Source organism: Bos indicus x Bos taurus, chromosome 6 (genome assembly GCF_003369695.1).
Source record: "Bos indicus x Bos taurus breed Angus x Brahman F1 hybrid chromosome 6, Bos_hybrid_MaternalHap_v2.0, whole genome shotgun sequence".
Lineage (NCBI taxonomy): Eukaryota > Metazoa > Chordata > Mammalia > Artiodactyla > Bovidae > Bos > Bos indicus x Bos taurus.
Window position 1 is genome coordinate 80,863,132 of NC_040081.1, and position 6,155 is coordinate 80,869,286.

The window sequence follows — 6,155 nt, forward strand, 5'->3', positions numbered from 1 at the left end:
CATGCTTATTCTATTACTGCGTTCCAGTAAGTAGACTTGAATATCTCATCTTCTGTGGCTATATTTTTTTTTCTTTAAGATAGAAACAGAAAAATAGATTTTATTATGAATTACCCTCCAGAGAATGTTCCTTTTGATTGAATTTTCTCTTTGATTTTACTGGACAAAGGATGATAGTAATTAGAGGAATGTGGGCTAATCTAACTAAATATATATATGTATATATATAATTTAAATTATATCAGTTCTTTATGTTTTACTCTAATATCTGATACAAAATCTTAATATAATAAGAAATTACCAAAGCATTTTGTCTGTATCATTCCTGAGTTGTAACTATGAGACTGATTGAAAAACCCAATTTTTAAAGCATACACGATGACATTAGGCCATATTATTCAGAAACTGACCTGAAATCATGTAAATGTTTCTGGATTTCTTTATAAATTATTATATGAAGTTATACAATGTTAAGAAGAAATCACATCTTTTTGTCTTTCTCTATCAATTCAGAAAAGAAACTGAGGGTATGCAGAAGACTATAGTTCATTTTAGTTCAGTTCAGTCACTCAGTCGTGTTCAACTCTTTGCAATCCCATGGACTGCAGTACCAAGGCCTCCCTACCCATCACCAGCTCTCGGGGTTTATTCAAACTCATGTCCATTGAATCAGAGATGCCATCCAACCATCTCATCCTCTGTCATCCCCTTCTCCTCCCACCTTCAATCTTTCTCATCATCAGGGTCTTTACAGATTAGTAAATTCTTCCAATCAGGTGGCCAAAATATTGGAGATTCAGGTTTAGCATCAGTACTTCCAATGAATATTCAGGACAGATTTCCTTTAGGATGGACTGGTTGGATCTCCTTGCTGTCCAAGTGACTCTCAAGAATCTTCTCCAACACCACAGTTCAAAAGCATCAATTCTTTGGTGCTCAACTTTCTTCACAGTCCAACTCTCACATCTATACATGACTACTGGAAAAACCATAGCCTTGACTAGATGGACCTTTGTTGGCAAAGTAATGCCTCTGCTTTTTAATATGCTATCAAGGTTTGTCATAGCTTTTCTTCCAAGGAGCAAGCCTCTTTTAATTTCATGGCTAAAATAACCATCTGCAGTGATTTTGGAGCTGGAAAATATAAAGTCTGTCACTTTTTCCACTGTTTCCCCATCTATTTGCCATGAAGTGATGGAAACAGATAGCATAATCTTAGTTTTCTGAATGTTGAGTTTTAAGCCAACTTTTTCACTTTCTTCTTTCACTTTCATCAAGAGGCTCTTCAGTTCTTTTTTGCCTTTTTCCATAAGTGTGGTGTCATCTGAATATCTAAGGTTATTGATATTTCTTCTGGCAATCTGGATTCCAGCTTGTGCTTCATTCAGTCCAGCATTTCACATGATATACTCTGCATATACAACCTTGACGTACTGTTTCCCTATTTGGAACCAGTCTGTTGTTCCATGTCCAGTTCTAACGATTATTTCTTATCCTGAATAAAGATTTCTCAGGAGGCAGGTCAGATGGTCTGGTATTCCCGTCTCTTGAAGAATTTTCCAGTTTGTTGTGATCCACACAGTCAAAGGTTTGGCATAGTCAATAAAGCAGAAGTATATGTTTTTCTGGCACTCTCTTGCTTTTTGATGATCCAACGAATGTTGGCAATTGGATCTCTGGTTTCTCTACCTTTCCTAAACCCAGCTTGAACATCTGAGAGTTCATGGTTCATGTATTGTTGAAGCCTGGCTTGGAGAATTTTGAGCATTACTTTGCTAGCAGGTGATATGAGTGCAATTGTGCAGTAGTTTGAGCATTCTTTGGTATTGCCTTTCTTAGGGATTTGAGTGAAAACTGACCTTTTCCAGTCCTGTGGCCACTGCTGAGTTTTCCAAATTTGCTGGCATATTGAGTGCAGCACATTAATGGCATCATCTTTCAGGATTTGAAATAGCTCAACTGGAATTCCATCACCTCCACTAGCTTTATTCATAGCGATGCTTCCTCAGGCCCACTTGACTTAACATTCCAAGATGTCTGGCTCTAGGTGAGTGATCACACTATCGTGGTTATCTGGATCATGAAGATATTTTTTGTATAGCTCTTCTGTGTATTCTTGCCACCTCTTCTTAATATCTTCTGCTTCTGTTTGTCCATACCATTACTATTTCTGTCCTTTATTGTGCCCATCTTTGCATGAAAATTCCCTTGGTATCTCTAATTTTCTTGAAGAGATCTCTAGTCTTTCTCATTCTATTTTTTCCTCTATTTCTTTATATTGATCACTGAGGAGGAGTTTCTTATCTCTCCTTGCTATTCTTTAGAACTCTGCATTCAAATGGGCATATCTTTCCTTTTCTCTTTTTCCTTTCACTTATCTTCTTTTCACAGCTATTTGTAAGGCCTCCTCAGACAACCATTTTGCGTCTTGTTTTCCTTTGCTTGGGGATGATCTTGATCACTGCCTCTTGTACAATGTCATGAACCTCCATCCATAGTTCTTCAGGCACTCTGTCTTTCAGATCTAATCCCTTGAATCTATTTCTCACTTCCACTGTATAGTCATAAGGGGTTTGATTTAGGTCATACCTGAATGGTCTAGTGGTTTTCCCTACTTTCTTCAATTTAAGTATGCATTTGGCAATAAGGATTTCATGATCTGAGCCACAGTCAGTTCCCAGTCTTATTTTTGCTGACTGTATAAAGCTTCTCCATCTTTGGCTGCAAAGAATATAATCAATCTGATTTCGGTGTTGACCATCTTGTGATGTCCATGTGTAGAGTCTTCTCTTTTGTTGTTGGAAGCGGGTATGTGCTAGGACCAGTGCATTCTCTTGGCAAAACTCTGTTAGTCTTTGCCCTGCTTCATTCTGTACTCCAAGGCCAAATTTGCCTGTTACTACAGGTATTTCTTGACTTTCTACTTTTTCATTCCAGTCCCCTATAATGAAAAGGACATCTTTTTGTGTTAATTCTAGAAGGTCTTGTAGGTCTTCATAGAACCATTCAACTTCAGCTTCTTCAGCTTTACTGGTCCGGGCATAGACTTGCATTACTGTGATACTGAATGGTTTGCCTTGGAAACGGAGATCATTCTGTCATTTTGGAGACTGCACCTAAGTACTGCATTTCAGACTCTTTTGTTGACTATAGAAGGAACATTAACTATTAGCCCAAAGTTATGCACTGTCTTGCTGGGATTACTTAAGCCCAAAGTAACTGCTCTATTAAATAAGAACAGATCATAAGACCATCATAGGTAATATATCAAAGAAAATCTGGTAAATGCACTCTTTGTTACTAAAAACAAACAAAAATAAGAGTTACAGCAAGAAATTGTGATGAAGCAAAACTATAGGATTAATATCTACTTCTACAGAATAGTTTGGAGAAATTGGTATATGGAGACAAAGTTCCTGTGTTTAACATCTTTTGATCTTGGATTAACAATCAAACTCAAATGGTACTGCTGCTGTTGTTGTTTATTCATTAAGTCATGTCCAACTCTTTGTGATCTCATAGACTGTAGCCCCCTAGGCTCCTCTGTCCATGGGATTTTCCAGGCAAGAATACTGAAGTTGGTTGCTGTTTCCATTTCCAGTGGATCTTCTCAATCCACAGTTCTTAGCACTCTATTCAAGCGATCGCTTGGAATACCGTGTATATTTGTATTAATCCCCAAGATTTCCAGTTTCTCCACAAAATTCTGCTCCAAAACGGTTCTTATTTCCTTAGTGAGGGAAGGCTTATTCTTCAGTTTTCCTTGTATGTATCTAGTTGTCATTTAATTTCTGTTCATTTTCCTTTACATGTGCCATTGTTAGACTTGACTTCATATTCACTGTCTGGGGGGTTGGAGCATTCATAGGTACAGTTGGGGCAGTTGGCTTAGATTCAAAAGTCTGCCAGGTTAAAAGATTCCCTTATGGTTCTGTCACTGTTTAATGATTTAGTGGCAAACGCTTTAATCTGCTGTCTCTGAGTGATAATCAGCTCGTTCTGCTCCTGGAATCTCGGCCCTAGCTCTTCTATCCTTTTCTTGTAGAAGACATTACTTGCACTTTGATCATCTATCACTGAGGTTCGAAGTTTCTGCCTATGTGACAGGAGCCGGCTCTTTTCTTTCTTGTGTTCGTGAGGAAGAGCCTGAACATGAACTGTCCACTTGCTTTCCTGACTGTCAAGTAGCTGCAATCACATTATGGAAATCATGGGGATGCTGAGGACATGCTTCTTTAAACTCATGTGCATCTTTTAGCATACCTATGTTAGACTTGATCTGCATATTGGGCTTCTTGATTTCTGACAATTGATATTCTAATGTTGAGTTCTTAGAAGTCAGTCCTTTAAACTCTTTCATAAACATTTCCTTGACTTTTTCCATTTCATCAACTAGTTTCTCCTTTTCTTCATCTTTCCATCTATCAAATAACTTCAAAAATTCTTCCTCTTTTGTTTTCTGTATTTCATATTCCTTAGAGAACTTGACTGCATGCACATGCTGTGCCACCTGTAGCTGAGACTTGGTGAGCTGCAACTTCAACATGTCGATCTCACTTTGGAGCTTGTCCGTCTGCATCCTTGTCTTATACTCAAGATGTGAATCTTCAGGGTGGCAGCACTGAATATGACTTTGTAGGAAAGCTTGGTTCATAAAGGCCTTGTCACAAAAATGGCGCTGGTAATAGCTGGTTTTGGCCTCAATCATCTGCTGCTGGGTAGGCATCAACTTCTTCCTGCGTTTACACTCTTCCTTGAGCAGCTTGATCTTGCCTGCTTGCTTGGCGAGGAGCTTCCTGCTCTTCTCGCCCCCAGCCAGGCTCGAGCACAGCAGCTCCTCCAGGTCGTACAGCTGCGAGGTGCGCAACTCCTGCGAGTGCAGCAGGTACTTGATGGTGAGCTGCTCCAGGTGGATGAGCTTTAGCAGCACCTGGTCCACCTATGACTGGCAGCTTAAATATTTCTCGTCCTCCAGCTTGCAGAAGGTGATGTTCTCCTGCAGCATGTGCACGTCCACGGCACCAGCCACCTTGTCCACTTTGATGGTGCTCAGCCGCCGCTAGTCCACACTCTCCAGTTACAGTCGGAACTGGAAGAAGGGCAGGGAATAAGCCAGGTGGTAGGATTAATGTTGCTGACATGTTCATCAAAAATTGAACTAAAAGAAGATTTAAAGTGTACAGATGTGGATGATGACGACTGGGACATATCATCCTTAGAGGAAGAGAAATCTATGCAGAGAAGAGTTGGGAGAGAAGGAACCTCCTCCACCTGTGAACAATGAGTCTAATTCTACTCAAGTGCCAATGCCTGGGGTGCAACTAACCTGAAAGGGCCGAAGGGAGAAGGACCTCAGGATGAATCCAGTACACTGAAAAGTGGCTTAGTAACTGTGACTGATTTGAGTGACTTTTTAGACGTGTAACTGTCACCCTGTGCGACAGGAGGTCCCTCCAGACTTCAACAGTATTTAGTATCACAGTATTTCAGCACTGCTTACACAACTATAATTGTCCTGCCTGACAGTATCTCCTGCAGTAACAAGGAAACTGGCTCTCAGAGAACAAGAGTCTCTTCAATGGCACCTAATGCAATGTTAAAAAAAAAAAAAAAGCAAATTGTCAACAGTATTTTGAAGCATAAAAAGGTGTTTAGTACTGCTATTGCTTAAAAATAATGTGTCACTGAAGTCATAAAAAGTTTTTTCTTTGGAATGGTACTCTAGGTGTATTTTTTTCAACTAATTTTTAAGTGAACTCTTTTTTTAAATGATAGCAGATTTTATTTTAAACTTTTTTTTTTTTAAATAATCTTTCTTAGGTACATTTTCATGTTGGAAGTGTTTTATTACAAAGTTCTGTTAGTATCCTGAAAATGGAATTGGTGGAAATTAGTGAAATTTTAAGAGTGGACAGCTTATTTTTCATCTAGAAGTAAGTTTAGAGTTAATCAAAATATAGCTAGGCCCATGTTAACTACATTTTCCAGAAGTAGTTTTACCATATGCAGCTTTGGGCCACTGTAAAACATGTTGTTTTAGAACTTGAAATACTATTTCTGGAGCATAAACTTGATCTTGGATATTTTATGAATATAAAGTAGCCATTTTAAATATCAATTAATTTATCAGACTATGAATAGAAGAGATTGAGTCA

At 38.7% G+C, this 6,155-nt stretch overlaps 1 pseudogene; it reads right to left on the minus strand.

The window, feature by feature from the left end:
- Positions 1–3,610: 3,610 nt before the first annotated feature.
- Positions 3,611–5,125, minus strand: LOC113894630 (annotated as a pseudogene).
- Positions 5,126–6,155: the final 1,030 nt, after the last annotated feature.